The sequence below is a fragment of the Schistosoma haematobium genome, chromosome 4, assembly GCF_000699445.3.
Source record: "Schistosoma haematobium chromosome 4, whole genome shotgun sequence".
In the NCBI taxonomy this organism is placed as follows: Eukaryota; Metazoa; Platyhelminthes; class Trematoda; order Strigeidida; family Schistosomatidae; genus Schistosoma; species Schistosoma haematobium.
The window spans coordinates 11,182,386-11,201,100 of record NC_067199.1 but is presented as its reverse complement, the minus strand read 5'-3'; the positions used below and the strand labels follow the sequence as shown (position 1 = coordinate 11,201,100).

The 18,715-nt window shown below is 31.2% G+C and overlaps 1 protein-coding gene across 1 annotated transcript in view; it reads right to left on the bottom strand.

The window, feature by feature from the left end:
- The window catches only part of ENTPD3_1 (Ectonucleoside triphosphate diphosphohydrolase 3), a 112,761-nt gene extending 96,103 nt beyond the window's left edge, over window positions 1–16,658 (bottom strand). Inside the window, exon 1 of the mRNA XM_051215640.1 lies at window positions 16,526–16,658. The gene's annotated coding sequence lies outside the window, so the exon portion shown is untranslated. The remainder of the gene's footprint in view (window positions 1–16,525) is intronic.
- Window positions 16,659–18,715: the final 2,057 nt, after the last annotated feature.

Sequence of the window (18,715 nt, the reverse complement as noted above, 5' to 3'; positions counted from 1 at the left end):
AATTCCGGATAATGTTAACGATCTTTTGAGGTACAACATAGTGTCGAAGGAGGTCCCATAATGTTCTCTTATCCGCACTGTCAAATGTTTTCTCATAGTTGATGAATTTGATATGCAGTGACAAGTTCTATTCAGTTGATTGTGCAACGATGATCGATAGTGTCGCGATTTGGCTTGTGTTCAAGTACATTCGATTGTTCCCACTTGTGTTCGCGTTCACTACAGTACTACATACTTTTGATTCATGTTTCATGTAATGTGAACTATAAGACCACAACACCTATTCTATGTTATGCTCATACTAACCTCAATCGTGAATCAATAAGTGTAATGTCTATTTATTTTAAGATTCATTACCAAACTGACCTATTTTACCTCATATCTAATGATTTATGATTTTCACTACAATATTTGACACTAATTGTTTGTGTCCTTCAATTTTCAATAATATATTTGTCCATTGTACAACAATTTCAGAACAAGTTTGAATTTATCAAAACTATGACATATATATATATATATATATATATATATTATTATTAGCTCAGTACATTATGAATAATGTGACCACACACATTTACATTTATATATAAAATATAAAGGTCAGATTAGACAAATCGGAAGATACAAAACGCATAGTTCATAAAGAAAAACAATACATCATTCCGGATAAATAAATCAATATTACAATGATAGGTTTAGTGTAAGTACAAATTATTTTCGAATACACAGGGGATAGTTTAGATTATTGTATAGTTAAGGCTTTAAAAATCTAAATACACATCCTAGACAACTTTATATAATTCTCAAATTGTTTACGTTCATCTAACGGCAATTCAAACAATGAGTGACTTCTTAGAGATATGTTGCGATCTAGTTCAACTATTCGAGATTTAATAGCATCGATATAATTGAGTGCATGACGTTTGATGCTATTAAATCTCGAATAGTTGAACTAGATCGCAACATATCTCTAAGAAGTCACGCATTGTTTGAATTGTCGTTAGATGAACATAAACAATTTGAAGACTATGTTACTAACTTTATATAAGACTATAAACGCTAGTTATAGAAAGAAGATATATCTTTGTTGTCATTAAATAATAATTATTGAAAATAAAAAGTTTAGATTTATTATGTAAGACGACGCTTCTTCTAAAAAACAATATTGGAAGCTTAATCAATACGCGGTCAAATTAAAAGCTAAAACTTGTAAGAATTATTACATTATTCTATTTAATTGATTAATTACTATTTTTTCAATATTCCCTGTTCATAGTTCAATTAAGACACAAACACATCTGTTTTAAATAAAGTTCTATATATATAAATCCATGTGTTCAGCGCCAGTGTTAACATTTACAACACACTCCAACATTCATTATATAATAACATCTTCAATCTATTAGATTCATTGATAGATCGATAATTCTCTTTCTTTCACAATTATTCACATAGAAACAAAAAAAGAACAGAAGAAAAAACAAACAAATATACCAGGTGAATACGATTTTTTTTGTTTAATGATACCTAAACTTAATGTATTCTAGAGGTGTAGATTACTTATAAAAATAAAGAAAGGAAAAAAAATTGATGACACACATATGTTTTGTACATTATACCTTAAAATATAATTTTACAAACAGGTGCATTGCAAGAGCGAGAGAGTAAGATGATTCCCTTTTTTTTATTTTTGATATCTTTAATTCTTTCCTTGCTTAATTAAAAGAAATGAATAGAAATGCACACACACACACACACGCATGCACGCATAAATAATTATATAATCATGTAAACCAATGTATATATTATGTAATTGCAAAAGTATATTTCGATTATTTGAAATTACATGTACAATTACATTTTAAAACAATTTAATTCAATGTTGTCGCTTTTTTAAGGAATAAAATGTCACTTTAAATACTATGGAAGATTAGATGGAGTTATAAGCATATCAATTTGTTGGTCTTTATTTTAATGAATGAAGTGATTGTATTCATCAAGATATCATCAACATCGAAGTTATTTTTCAACAGTTTAGTATTCTTGTTGTGCAATTTACTTATCAAGTACTTGTTCATGTACCCAGCTTTGAGTTCCATAAGTTGTGTCAGGTTCACTGATATCAGCATATCATCCGAAAGATATGTAGGTATAGCAGGTAGGTCGGTATAGCAACATACTGACTGGATACTTTGATAGCTAAGAAAACACTTTACTAATAAATTCTCCTATTATACGAGACAACATGAAAAATACTAGAAAAAGATTTCTCTTATGAATATTCTTGTAACAGACCACACATAACTAATTAGATAAGCTGGGATTCTCAAAAAATCTACAGTTTAAATACCGAGACGACTTTATTCGTCTAAACTGTTTTATGTATTCTATCTCCTTATGACTGATTGGTGAAAATTACTTATATGTTCTAAAGTCAACGTATTTTGGGAGATTTATACAAATTCGATAGTTCATTAATACTAATACTAATAATAGTAATACTCGCTTTATTCAATACATACTTGACTACTGGAAAAGGTTGTCAAAATAAAATTTGTGATATTCCAAAAAAGAATCACCGTTTTACAACCATTTGACTCGTGAATATTCAAAAAATACTTATAAAATGTTTCTTAAGTGATTAGCTACCGTTTATATTTATCTGTGATTGTTTATAATCAGTTGTGCTCGCATGATATTTCTTTAGGCCTCCGAATATATACTTGATGTGTGCATTCTATAGTAATCCTCGCTTGACATTACAAGGGATAGAAGAGGATGAAAATATACAAACTAACATTGTGGCACTTCTTCGGTTTGTCAGTAATTGAGTACCCGACAGGTTGTAAATATTTTATATGAGCCTGTAAGTAAACATGATTGACAGATATTAATTAATTCAAAGAATCCTAAAATAAGAAAGGTTTTGACAGTAGACTCATGTTTGTAGTATAGGTAAATCAGACACTTGAGTAGACTACCATGTTATTTGATTTTTTTTTTTAAACCCAAAACAAGAATTTATTATATTGGTTAGCATTACTCGATAAATTACTTCAATTACACCGATTGGTTTGTAAAACAGTAATTAGTGTCAAGGTCATATTGCATAATCTTTATTGCAAGCAACCTAGAACACTTACGCTTTGAACATCAGTGTTACTATTTTTAAGTGAGGTATTGTAGTACACAAGTTTGATTGACACGAGAAATATCAGTTTCCCCAAGATTAGAGATGAAAAATATGTTGATAATTGTCAATTAACAAGACACCTAGATGAACAAAGTTTTCTTTCGTTCGCCTACGACATATATATATATATATTATCCCAGTGAGTAGAAAAATTGTATTTCTGATGTTTCATGACTTAATGTAAGCCACTTCTTCAGAGTAAGTAAATAACCGAATTAAACTAACACAAATTTAAGTATTACAAATGGAAGCAGTGGCTTACATGAAGTCACGAAACGTCAGAAACACGATTTTTCTATTCATTGAAATATAATAAAAACATGTATATTTATTTATTTATTATTAACTTTCTACCCAATACTCAACTTATTTAAAACTACCAATTCCACCTATAAAGACATACATTTAATTTATTATAAAATCAAGTTCAAAAATAGCATATACCAAAGGTGAAAACACATACATGTTTTCAATAAGAACTTTCGTCTAAATTTGATCGAATAATTTCATAGCATTCGGGTACCGAGTTAATTTGAGACATTAAAAAGGAAGAATGTATTTTGGTTGAGATCATGAATTAATTGACGTTAGACCACCGTTGGAAACCTGGAAGCACTGGACGGCCGTTTCGTCCTAGTGTGGGACTCCTCAGCAGCGCGCATCCACGATCCCGCACCCCGCGGGATTCGAACCCAGGACCTACTGGCTTCGCGCCTGAGCACTTAACCATTAGACCACTGAGCCGGCATCCAATGGTGTTAGTGTCTAACATCAACCAATCCACGAAATTGCGCGATCATTTTGTTGTTTGATTATATTTTCCTTGAAAAAGCTTAGACCAGATTGCTAGACGAAACGTTGGATTTACTTTAAATTCTTTCGCTGAAATTTTACGAATACACATTATTCCTCTTTAATGATATACATGTTTTTTTCTTCAAAAATCTGTATAAAAAATGAAGTAGTTAAGAGTATCTATCGACTTAAATAGAAGTAATGGTTTAGTATTATCATTATTTCGATAGAACAATGAGAAGACGGAGTTTATCTGAAAAATGTGATGTATTTGCGCTATACATTTCAAACAATCTGGTCACACATATACTTGTTAAGGCATCTTTATCTGAAAATTAACAAAGGTCAATTAAATGAAAATTCAAGTAAAATAACAAAGAGGAGAGAAAGAATAAGAAATTGTCGCGTTATCCTAGGCCATAGAATGACTTAAGGATTACCAAGGTAAATTCAAGGTTACGACAAATTGTTTTTGTACACATAAGGGGGGTTTAAATTTACGAATAGCCTAGGCTTCAATAAACTTAAAAATTCGTCCTTGACAATTTCCACACAAAGTTCTAAAAGCTGTATTAATGTCAATTTTGTGCCCCGTTTCAATTATATGTTTCGCTATCGATGAACCTGGTTTTCTAACTCCTACAATGATCGGATTATTATTATTATTATTATTATTATTATTTATCACTCTTCAAATTACATGAAATTAATACAACTTTTAGACAATTTAATAAGAATTCAGATGTCAATATTTCTAGCTTTAATCAATTTACAACGTAACATAACGTTATTCAATGTTATTGATGAATAATTAACCTATTTCAAATATGATTGAACTACACACATCATAGATCCTTATTAAAACATCAGGAATTCACCTCAAGATCATTAGTTGACATACATATGAACGATTTCTTTGTGATGAAATTGAATGATAACTGTATTAAAAGTAAACTTACGAGATTACATTACATAGTTGTCTGTTTTTTTTAATACTTGTTTTCAGTAAAAAACAAAACAAAGCAAAACGAATTAGATCAGTGAACTAAATTTGGTAGATATAACTAAATGAATGATAATTTTAATTGGACAAAACAGTATTTATGAGATGATTGATGAATTAAAACAATACGTTATAGTAAGTAATTACTGAGATCAATTAGTTCCTCAAAGTAGTTTATTAATTTTGTGGGATTCAAATTACTAAATCTCATTGAAATAGGTAAATTGAATGAAATTTAAATTTACAAATAGGTGTAAATTATTGCAACATGATATTAAGGATTACACAAGTTGATTCATTATGGAATAGTAAATAGTGTCACGTTTATTTAATCCTCTGTTGGTGATTGAATTTTGGTCTAATTGACTCAGAATAGTTTATGTGCACTGTGTTTAGATAATAAGTAGTTTGAGATAATCAACAGGGAAACTTGGATCTCGGTTTCATGTTATTTAGCACTCTTCACCAAGTTGTACTTGCAATATCAAGGGAACGAATGGTTCCTGTGGGGTTGGAATCCATATCACATAGACTCAGTCTGAGACGTTACCGCTGTGCTATTTGAGCTATGAATGACTTATTATGGGACTGGAATATTTATGATCAATTAGTCACTAAGTAGTAACAAATATCATGTTCCTCTAGTCCTTCTGATAATGACGGAATTCTATTGATTTTTTCGCAAACTGGTTATATAGTGTCATTTTACAAAGATCTTCATTTATATGACCTTACATTAACTAGTAGTCCTGGAAATAAATAAAGAAGCTTATATACAAACACATGAAATCTTCTAATGATAAAAATAATAAAACGTTATTATTAAAGAGGGTTTGGAAAGGTATTAAGTTCGAGTCTTAATGTGAACATTGGTAGTGGAATGCAGATATATAAAGCCAAATTATAAAAAAAGGAGCAAAATGCCCACCTTGGTTTTAATTGCTAGCTACAACCCATGCATTTTGATAAACCAGTCTTGCAGATTTAAAAACATTTTATCGAATTTATGCAAATTATATATATATCATAGTAATTTATGACTGTTTAAACATTTTGCCAAAGGTAATTTGATTGTAGCTAACAGTGAAACGCATGTGTTATGGTGAACAGTGTCTGAGACTAGTACTGATACATATATCTTTTATACACTGGACTCATAAATAGCTATTGAATGAGAAGACTAAAAGTAGAGAAGAAAGTTTGTTGAGATAGACAGGTTCACATTCATAAGGGTTTATTTATATGCATAAATACATATATATTTCTACCTAGAAAAAAAACGTATTGGTCAGTAACATGCACTTGTCATTACGAGATTTTTGATTGACCCACTGTATCAGTATAATTGTACTCTCATCAGATAAATAGATATATGTCTATCATCAAGACTCGAACACAGTATTTACTGACACAAAATTATTCATTAAATTAATGGTTCACTTATCCTCTGATTATTAGTTCATTAGATAAGAAATTTGATATCGCTCTATGTGTCTGTGTGTTTTGAAGTTCATTCAATATTTGTGTCAGTCATAAAAATTATAGATGACTCTTTATGAACATACCCAAAATATTCCAATTTAATGGTTTACATCATTGAAAACCAAGAAGTACTGGACAACTAAGCTATAAATTGAAAAATCTCCACAAACCCCTATATTATTAATAATAATATTCCAAACGAATGACTAACTTCATGAGGTAATTCTTGAAACGTTAGCAAGAAGCCGTGATCTGTGGTGTTCAAACATATAGAATGTGAGGCAATTACGCATAAATAAGATTAGAATTCGGTTACATAATATTGCAAGTTGACTGAAGTTAGAAATATATACTGACTCAGTGATCTAAATGCTGAGCTCATGTAACAAGATCTGCAAGTCTTAGGTTTGATCTACAGCAATGTTGTGCATTAGTCTTATTGATGAATCCCATTCTAGAATGAAACAGGTGGTCAATTCTTTATGATTTTCAATGGTTGTTAGTCCGTAATGTAAATCATAAAATACAACAACCTGCACAAATCCTATACACTAAAACTACAATTAAATATATTATTTCTATACGAAATTCATTGATAATCAATACAATAAAAGGTGATAGATATACCTAATGATAGGGACATAATAATTATACCATATTTTTATGTTATTAATATTCAACAACAATCGAGCTATTGTGTGTCGACATTTGTTTCTCTTATCAAAAGAAAATAAATAAAGTTACTAGCATATTTTCTTACATAATAATATGATGTTATGTTAATTGCTTCATAGAATTCAGGTCAATATCCATTGACATTTGAACAGCAGAAAGATGAATTCCATGTGTATACAGCTAACATTTCTCCTCTTCATTCATCATTTTTCTATTAGCAAAAGTCAGTATATAACCGCTTTTTAGGGATTATTATAAAAAAGTACTTATATTTAAAAAAAGAACCATCTCGTTTTTATCCTAAGAAATCTATCATAGACGTCTCTGGACACATATATACTTGAACGTACTAATACTGGGCCAAAAACAAAAGAAATTACAGAACAGGTTAAATTTCAATAAATATCTTATGTAACACTATTTACATTGATCACATGTTCAGTTTCCTGGTATTTGTATAAATATTTATCATGTATCGGTAATAAAAAAACTCGATAGTTAAGTATGGATGGTATATGGCTAGCAGTGAAAACTAAAACACACGTTTTTTTCTTGTTTAGGACACGTTAGCCTGGGGTGATATCTAGTCGGCAACTTAGACCCAGTGAATCCGGGATGATCATCAACATTAGGATCCAAGTACATCCAACTAACGAGCGCTAAATAGAACGAAACGCACGTTCTGGATTCTACTGCTAGACACATTCCTTCTATTCTACATAAATTTGTGCCATAATGGCTATATCAGACCAATCCATGCTGGATGAAAATATACGGACTAACAGTGATCGAAACTCAGTCAAAATATCAGCGACCAGGTTATCCAGACCATTAAATTAAAACTCGGTACATGTATGTATTCTTGACAGTAGATATAATCGATATTTACTTAAGCTTTCAAATAAATCACACTTATTTACCAAACTGATACAGATCAACTTAGAGAGACTGTGATAACAAGCTTTATTCCAAGTAATAATATTACTACTTGATAGGAACAACAAATTCACTATTCATTTAGAAATTACAGTATTCTTGTAAATTATGATAATCATACATTAAATACTACTTTTGCATATTTTCCGTCAGTTGTCATTCACATTCTTCACGATCCTTCCGATTCTGTTTTTATTCTAATTCCTTTTTGTTTTCCTTTCGGTTCTTTTCAGTTTACTCTCATCAATCTTCTTTTTACAGGCATTCCACTTCTAAATGTTATCACATACTACTTATATCTGCCAAAATAAGTAGCATACACCACACTACTACTAATAATAATAAACCTTAAATAGTTGTTTAGTAATTCAGTGTTGAGTCGAGATCTAGAACAGAAACTCCTCAATAACTACGATGATTCCTGTATAGATAAATGTGACAATACTCATACAATACAATATAAGATGTACACAATGGATTCTTGTATTTACTAGATGAAAGACGTGATCATGAATAATATCCTAACCACTGGTTGGTCATAATTTATAACGTGTTATTGGTAATTCAGAATTATTATTTTTGGTTATCTAATGCTTAAGCAATCTCAACATTTCTCATATCGTAGAATTTAAATAAATACAAGTGTAAAACATCTCTTATACATGTCTAGCTTCGGCCTGCCCTGATAAACTACATTGTGTACTAGAGGACTACCATGGGACTGCATCACTTGACGTTGCCCCACTTCCTTTTGGATCAGATCTATAGGTCAAAAGCTCTAGGTGTGGCCCCCTAAGAAAACCGCCAGCTTCAGTTTGGGCACCCGGACAGTATCCCAGCCCTCACGTCAGTCGAATGATTTATGCGACGCGTATCTATTTGATGCCTCCTTGTACCAATGTTAATGTGTTTAAATAAATAAATATAAAATAAGCAATGTTATTCATAAAAGAAAAATAAATTCAATAATAATAGTAATAAACATAATTAATCTATTGAACTCTTGTCTAATTTGGTGTATATTCAATGAAAACTATAATAAGATTCAATTAACCAATAGTACACAAAAGCTAAGAATTTATTTTACCCAAACACAAAATTAAATGCTAAATTTTAATGAAGATTGATCCGATTTTATAACAACTGTCTTATAATAGATAAATAACCAAAACGCATTTATTATCGGTTCTATCCTTCTACACAATGATCGTTAGTTATTAGTCGGAAAAACAAACAAACAAACAAACAGGTCATCATACCGATGTTGCAAACAAAAACAATCTTTTTTTATAAAGTAACAAGGGCAAATGTATAGCTTAAAGGTGAAAGTCAATCAGACAATAATAATAAAGATATAATTCTCTGCACGAAAATGTAACTATAAATGAAACGAAACGATTGCAAATTACATGCGTATTTGAAAAATCTTTTCGAATTATACTAAACAAAATAAAGAAAGAAGATAAGTAAAATATTACAATGGAAGCATAAAATTAAAACTGAGAAATGGTTTATTCAATCAGAAACAATAGAACATAAATGGCATTCTACAACAGAGATAAATAGTGATTATTAAATTCTACATAAAGGTTTTCATAAGTTAAATAACTTATCTACAGTTGAATCTTTATGATCTTGATAGATGACTGCTATATTACAACAGTGTGTCAGTATATTCCACGACAACTGTCTTTGGTTTGTATTCAGAACACTTTCCCTATTTACTAGATTATGTCGTTGGTGATTATGTCTCTTTTGTGAAATACGAAATGATAATGTGAGATTAGTACTGAGACAAGGTGTAAATGATAAGGCATGAAACGATGAGGTACGTGAGTAATATTACTTTTGAAGACTTTTATAGGTATTTCGAAAGTTGAGAACGGAAGTAGAATAATTTAAAATAATACAGATGAAGAATATTTTGAGAGGAGTGAGATTAATACACCTCGAATTTTATGACGTAGATTTTTAATTACCTCATATCATTTATTTAGTGGACAGATTATATAAATAAATAGATTATAGGGTATTTCTATAGAATTGAACAATAAATTCCACATACCAAAAGTTCATCGACATTGTATAGACACCAACTCAGTGATTTCTTGCGTACTGTAGCATACTACTCATAAGTAGAGTAATTAGTTACATAATATTTATTTTCCTTCTCATCATATAGGTATGAATGACTTATATTAACAACTGATGCTATAACACAGACATCAACATGTTCAATAACGTCAATGCAGTTTATTTATTAATTACCATGGAACAGCTTAAAGAACAAAATCTTGAACTTACTTAACTCCGCCTGGAGTCCTTCCGGGGGCTACTACCGGTCCCAAAATCTTGAAGCTAAACAATAAATATTCTTTATCATTATGTAATTAACGAATCTCACTCATTCTGTTTATTTTGTTTGAACTCAAAAAACAAATTAACAAAAAGATGTACAACTTAACTTCAACCGATTTGCGATACAATCTGATCTTCACTCAATGTATACATGAAAGCGTTAAAACTTGAGTGAGTGATCAATGGTAAAAAATAGTTCAAATAAATGGCTAGAATATTGATTAATAGATAGATAGATAGATGGTACTCAAAAAACGACTGATAACTACTCACAATATTGAACTTTGAACATAAACCCCTGGGATAAGCCGATTTAAAAAAAAGCCAATTGATTACCACAATAAATTATTTTTCAAGTTAATCAACAAGAATACAAACAAAATATTGGACACAAAAGTTGATCCATTTAGAAGTTTCCTAACGTGTAGGTAACTATAAGAAGTCGATAATGGAAAACTAAAAAGTACTGAAAAACTATTTCATTCAAGTCAACTATTACTTTAATTATACTAACACTTAAAACTCTATACTCAATGAAACGGAAGTCAATAACTAAAATGAAAAAAATCATTTACTCTCTTTGCCATCCTTTGCAATAAGTTTAATAGTTTAAATAATATATAAACAATGTTATAGTTTCATTATCAGTAAGGTTTGAATTATCCCATTTTTGATATTTAGGGCCGAATTTTTACCAGTCTTTGTTGGCATATGTGTATCCTGTGTACATTGCTTCGATAAAGCCATTTATAATAGATAAATTGTGGCTAACAGTGAAATTTAGGTTATGTATTTCAAATTATTTTGGACTCGTTAAGCAGATATACCTGTATCCCAGTGTTGACGTTCACATAGAGACTAAGATCCTGATACATTTTGGCTTAAATGCCGATGCGTTATCCACTTGAAAAGTCAGTGGTTCTTTAAAATAAGAAGCCAAGTGAATAAATACTTCGTTAGAGCTTTAATGTGGAAATCGATACTGCAATCCAGGTGCATCCACTTGATCAGTCTCAAATGGGACAAAACGCCTGTCCCAAATTCCACTATTAACTACAATATATCCATCTCAAGTATTTTTATTTACCAATTAATTTATTGTTAAACAAAGGCATCACAAAATAATGATAAATGTAATGCAATTACCGAGTACAAATTTATAAGTTACAATATTTTTGTGATTACAGATGATACTAGCCAAAAGTTAAAAGTAAATTAAACAGAATAGGATTAGAACTTGTCAACACTTGATCAAAAGCTAAATGGATGTTTGACCATCAATTCTTCCTTAATTTCAATAAAATAAGGGCTGCAATACACACAAACACATATATGTTCAATAGAAAACTGTAAAATAGTTTAACAAAACAAATGAAAAGTAAAACCGTGTGACTTAGAAGATAAGTCACCTTTTCTAAAAACGAAAATAGGGTATATATATTACAATTTCATGTCAATACATGTATACGTATATCTTTATATATGCAAAAGTGGTATGACAGACAGTAAGGCTATTTTACCTAATATAATGCCATTATGTACTAAAAAGGAATGGTATTATTATGATTATTAATAATACAGAAAATCATACATTTCAGTTGGGCATGAAAAAAAAGTAGCGAATGAGAGAGACGTGACAAATTAAGTAAATGTGAAAACAAAAGTGTACTGTATTTCAAAATATTTTTACAGTTCACTGTATATTATGCATATCTATACGCTTACATAAGCGATTACACTATCGCTTGAAAACCGAATTTTGTATACTGGAATTCTATATCAGTAAAAAGTTTCAGTTTTGACTATGATACATTAAAACTATATGAAATCAATCAGTTACATAAAATTAAAAGCATATCATAGTACGTACAGTAGATCAAAGAATTTTTAACCACCATATAGATTTTAAGAAATGAAAAACAAAATGGACGTTAGAAATTATTCTATCTTCAAATACATGATATAAACATTATATCAATGAAGTAAATCTTATAAAATTAGAGTGATGAAATTTCGTTGTTGATTTAATTATTTAGAATGAAATTTAAAACAAAAGTATTAGCATAGATAAAAAATTGTCTTTAGGTGGATTTGTATTGATTGAAGTTAAATTAGTACAACACTGAATTCTGCCTTCATAGTGTTCTAGATGTTATGAGTTCACAGATGAGATCAAAAATCTCTGGTTCGATCCCTGATGGCAAGATTGTGGATACTCTCTGCTAACTAATCCCATATTAGGATGAAATAGCTGTCAATTGTTTCCAAAGTTTTCAGTGTTTGTCTAAATTACATTGGTTCATGATCTTGGTTAAATTTAAATCGTTGAATTACTGTAGATTAACTAATGTATTCCCTCTGTTGGGACTCAAATTCAAGTAAGCATTATACCACGAACCCAGTAAATCTACTGATTAGTTTATCTGATTGGCAATAAAGCATACAGAATGTAACAAAATGGATGCACATTTTTGTATGAGACTTATTATTATTTATTTGTTTGTTAATTCAATAGATTAAATTTTCGAAATACTCCTACCAGATTAACAGATTACAAGAATATTTTAGTCGTCTACTATTAAATACATAAACATAATTTCAAAAAAACTTTTCGACATAACTGTAATTAACAATAAAACATAAGCCAACAAATGTCAACAAATTAACTGAAAAGGATTTTACTTAAAAGTAGAAGTGACTTAGTATTTCATGCATCCAAGTGATAATTACTAACAGTGAACAAAGTCAATTTTACTAAGTGGATTTAAGATGACCCACACTCCAGAAGACTGTATTTAACTTATTTACAGTTGCATATACATATATTAATAATGTAGCTAAGTGAAACGAGGTTGGGAGAGCTTAATTATCTAAAATACCTTATACAATGGGAATTTTATAAGTAATTCACAAGAAATTTCCCTTTAGTTCTATGTCTGATCATCGGTACAATCACGAAGATGAACTGTTCAGAAGTTTTAGATGATGATGAAATATCTGTCCAGTGTTTTCCTGTTTTTAATGTTTGTCTAAAGTTAGTTCATGATGAAAAACTGAAAATTCGACAATACCCACAAACCCGCTACAGTAAAGGTGTGTTTGATGAGTAATTCGCAAAAAACAGAATAGCTTTTTGGAGAAAACACAACTAATAGTAGGTTAAAAGTGTTAGTTATCACAAAATTAAATTTTCGTAACATGTCTAGTTCATAATGAACAGAGCATTCAGTCATATAGACAGATCTTATGGTTGTTTAATATTTATTCTTTCTTTCTTAGTCTTCACTGATAAGGACTTTTCTGACAATCGGTATGAACCTTCAGCGACTACGTTCCGGGCTTGAACGTCGCTCCAGGTGTTACTGTTTGGACAGTCGACTAGTATCATAAACCCTCACACTTAGAGTGTAACTCACATTCAAGTACCTGGTGAATGGGTTTATCATTGTTATGTGCATGGCTTTTTATAAAATTAGTACTGTTGTCTCTAAAGTTGTAGGTAGTTAATCAAAATCTCTTAAATCCGTAAACTCATCACATTTTACGGCTATTATTTTCCCCGGTTTAATCGAATTTAAATGTGATTAGATAACGCTAATATAACTTTGTTTTCAACTAGTGGGGGTAGGATCTAACCCATTTTGAAATAAATCATTCGAAAAAGGTGGGGAGTTTTAGAGAATAACTGATTACCAACAAGCAATACTGTTAATTTATACTTAATTGATAAGTAACATAAAAAGAAAAACGGAGCAAATGAATAAAATGAGCAAACAAACGTGCAATTAGAACGGCCAAACGAAGGATGGAGGCACAAAATACCAGTGGACTACCAACCTAAGCAAATCACAAAAGCATTTGTGCCTAAAAGCCAGTGAATCGCTATAATTAATAATAAAAATATAAACCGTTTTCACTAGCCCATTAGCCATTGTACAAATGGAACTTCTCAAATAACACCTCTGATTCTATCATTCTGTTAAAAGCGAAAACGAACTGTTACAATGTTTTCTGTGTCACCTTTATTTTAAATTTCGGACAAAAAATCATTCAAACGAAGGCTTCTGAATAATGTCTCTGGCCTTTGATTGATTATTCCACTGATCGGCTGTAAAACTGTTTTGAACAAGGGCACATTATAAAAACTTTTTTCTCAAACAAAGCGTAGAAAGAAGACATAGTTTCTGTGGTCGTACTCTCTCATTATCTCTTACAGGTGTATATGCATTATCGACTTAATAAATAAATATTTTACGAACGGTTTCTAGCAACTTATAGGTTTCTGAAAGGAGTCCGAATTTATTACAAATTTCCAGTTACATTGTTTCATGCTAAAATCAGCTGTTATAAAACACAAATATAAGTATGAAATTGAGTAATTAAGAAACGTTTCGCTTAATTCGAAAAAGACTGCAACTATGTGAATCCCATTTTTCTCACTTGACAATCTTAAGACTTGCATGAATGAAATAAAATGTTATCCATGGTACTGGAATATACAAGCAACTGGATTTTTTCTATCAAATATCTTAAACTGAACAATGCCATTATATTGGAATAAGTTTCAGTCGAAACATTAATCGATTCAAATAAAGTGGTAAATAATAATGGTGAAAGCAAAGATATAACTGACATGTACTACGTAAACATCATGAAGATTCCCTATTAGTTAGCAAAATTTGATGAAAAATATGATCGTTAAGCGTAATGTTTTAAAATGTGACAAAAAATAAAGGTTACGAAATGACGTGTCGATAACACCGCGTAAGTATTATCCAGATGTAAGTGTTGTGACTGTTTTTTGCTTAACTATATAGGTTTGAGCCTATTCTGTAAGCAACAAACAGTTTTGCTAGGAGAAATAGACAATTTGTCTACTTTTTCAGGATAATATTGTTACATTTACTATTAAAATGAGCTGCAAGTGTCCTGATGCGACCAACGATAAGGAAAGCCTATTATTCTTCACGAAATCCTGTTATATAGTTGTGTTTGCGGTCTCTTCCAAAAAACGTTTCGTTAAACTTATGCAGTAGGGGCCATATCCACAAGGAAAGAGGAGATTGAATACTTACTACTTGAAATAGGTTGATGAATACTGCACTTTGAGAAGCCGAAATCCCTGATCTTAAACCAGTGGTATACATACCCTTTAGGATTCTGAGGCACCAAATGGCCTACTTTTGTCACCGGCTGCTATGAGATTAAGATTAATGTACCTTATAAAGTTTCATGTAGATAAGTTCATTAAGTGAAGGGTTTATGGTGAGTCCTCAAAGAACTACCTGTGATGGATCAGATGCCTGGACAAGATCACAGAAAGCTTTTAAATCACGATTATTACACGAGTCTGCTTTCTTGTAACACAATATCAAAACAATATATTTGTAATACCTCTGTGAGTAGTAGACTGAAATGTTAACGTTTCGGTACTTCATGTAAGTTTTTTTCACAGAATAAACAAACTGATAAAAGTTCAAATATCACTATAAACAATCCAATCACTACGCATCTCGGCTGAAATCATAGAGTCAAACCCGAGTAGTGATGATTAAAATGTCGAAAATCATAGTCTCAACAAGTCCCTTAGTAAACAAACTCGATTTAGTCATTGGAATACATGGTGACTATATACCTTTAGAATTATTTAACAAAAATCCCAGAAACTTTAGGCTATGCTGCTCTATTCATGAGCGTCACAATTCAATATTCAACTCTTATCACAATTGACTAGTGTAATGAGAATACTAAAAATTTGAAGATCAAACTTTCACCAGACAAAATAAGAAGGCTCGATGATTGTATCTTTGCACTCATTTAATGTGTGAATTTTTAAAACCAACGTTTTAATCGTACTTGGTTTTGTACATTCAACAGCATCACCATTATTTTGACTTGAAAACTTAAGAACGTAATCCATAGGCAAGAATGCCGCCCATTAGACAGCACCATAAATCTACAACCGTATTGTGAAAATACAGGACGAGTGAAAATAAGTTACTCGACTTTATATAGATTTGTAACAAAATTATCCCATATATGGGATATTGTAAACCACCAAACCTTAAAACTTCACTTACTTTGAGCTATTTCCCAAGTTTTGATCTGATGCTTTCTCAACAAGACATTAGCATTACACGGTAAACATCTTAAAAACTAGCGTTTGTGTTAATTAGAAAATACATATTCCATCTGACGGAATGAATTTCCACCAAATTCAAGGTTAATAGCGAGTACCAAAAGACCTTGACAACAAAAAAGCTAAACAAATTCTCAAGAGTTGGTAACAGTAATACTCTGCTTGACTTGTGGTGTGTATTACAGCAAACCACTGATTAAATTATTTATTAAAACAACTGAGCGCTTCACTAATGCAAAGTTTAGTCCCAATATATTTTCCTTTCACAAACTTCTATTTTCGACCATAGGAAACTATCCTGAGTTTAAATCTCGGTAGTTTACCTTTTTTTAGTTTTACCACAGTAAGTAGTTGAATATGGTCTCGCCTCAGCCTATTATCCAGTCATTATAATTTTCCAAGTCGACTCTACTTTCAGTATATTTTAGTGGCCCTAAATCTGGATTCATTTGGATTGCATGAATGATTGCTATCGAAATATACATTTCGTCAATCCTCGTATATGATTATCGATTTCACTCGCGTTAGTAAATAACGGAATTAAATGTGTCAAATACGAAAATGGATTTTGAATGCGTGAATCTCATACAATCATCGATCCAGACAAACGATCGGAGAAATGAAATGATGAGGATTGTTGAAGGTGCGTGGGCCAACTCGATTGAATCAAACATCAATCGATATTTATAGCCACACTAAAATAAGTTACGGACATGTGATGAATAGGATAAGTCGTGCACACACGTACGCTCATATAAAAATACTGACAAGGTCAAAATACGATTTAAGAAGAATAAATAGATTGGTCTGGCCACAGGCTAAAATAACCTTTTTGCGCAGCAGTGTATTCGTGGGTGATAATAAAAGAGTCATGTTATGTGCGTGTTCACAAACCGGAACGAAAGGTCAAAGTTTGTTTTTTTGAAGGAAAATTTTACAGGTAATAGTTGTAACTGTATAAATTGTAAGGATCAATGAAAATTGCAAATAGTACCAAAACTAATTACAAAGAAGTCCATTTTAACTATCCCCAAAAAAATTTCTTAAACTTTTTCATTACCCGTTTTATACGTCTTTAGTGTATTGCTTTTTTGTTTCAGAGTCTCGGACTTATGGAAGAGTTTATCTAACAAATCACATTGCACCATGGTCACGAAGATCTCATACAAGCGAACAGAATACTGTTCTGCTGTTATCTGCAGTATTCAATATGACAAATGCAAAGGTTGGTTTCACGAAGGATTCACAGATCTTACAGTAACTGGTAACAACAGACTTATTGGGTCAGATGGCATGTGGGTATTTGACATATTCAACATGAATGCTGAGAACTTGCTGAGCAACATCATCATTCTCTCGACAAATCTGCGAAGAATACTTACCAACGAATTTGAGAAAAGGTAATCCTGAAGTAACGGAGAGGGACTTTGACAACATTAGTATTGATGAAACAAGCATCGACACTAGTGAGTATACGCTGAAAATTAACACCTTCATAACATCGACCGTCTTTCTTGGTAGCACAAAGAATGTTCACTCAAGATTTTATCAGTCTTAACTAATTTGTACGTTGCCCTGGATGTTTGTCTAATATCTCGAGACATTTAAGTTGGTGTCATCTCTACGTAGCCCACTGTTTGCATGGATTACGGCAATCAGATGCTGAACAGGTCAGCCAGCGATTTTTGTCTCAAACTCACCCATACGGGGAAATTTCAATCTTCCTAGAGTCAAATTCATTGGCCTCAAGTACATTGGAAGCGATAACTCAGTCTCATAGATGATCTCGAATTATTTGAAAGTTAGCAGCTGACCGGAGAAATAGTCAGACGCCATCACGCTTAGACTGTATTTTTACAAACGAAGAATTAACGATCGATAACCTTTGAATCCTGGCCCTCCTGGTGAAAAGTGATAATGTCGTCATATCATTTCCTTTTATCAGTAAAATTGATCTATAACATCCTACTAACAATAGGTGTTGTAAGTAAAAATGGTTAGATCTGCTAGCTTTACATTTCGAAGCTTATCCTTAAATCGATGTAGACGCTCACCTGGGCTTCTCACAGCACACGATCTAATATGCAACGAAATTCTTTTCTGAAGAAGGTCCTCCAAAGTTTTAAGGAAC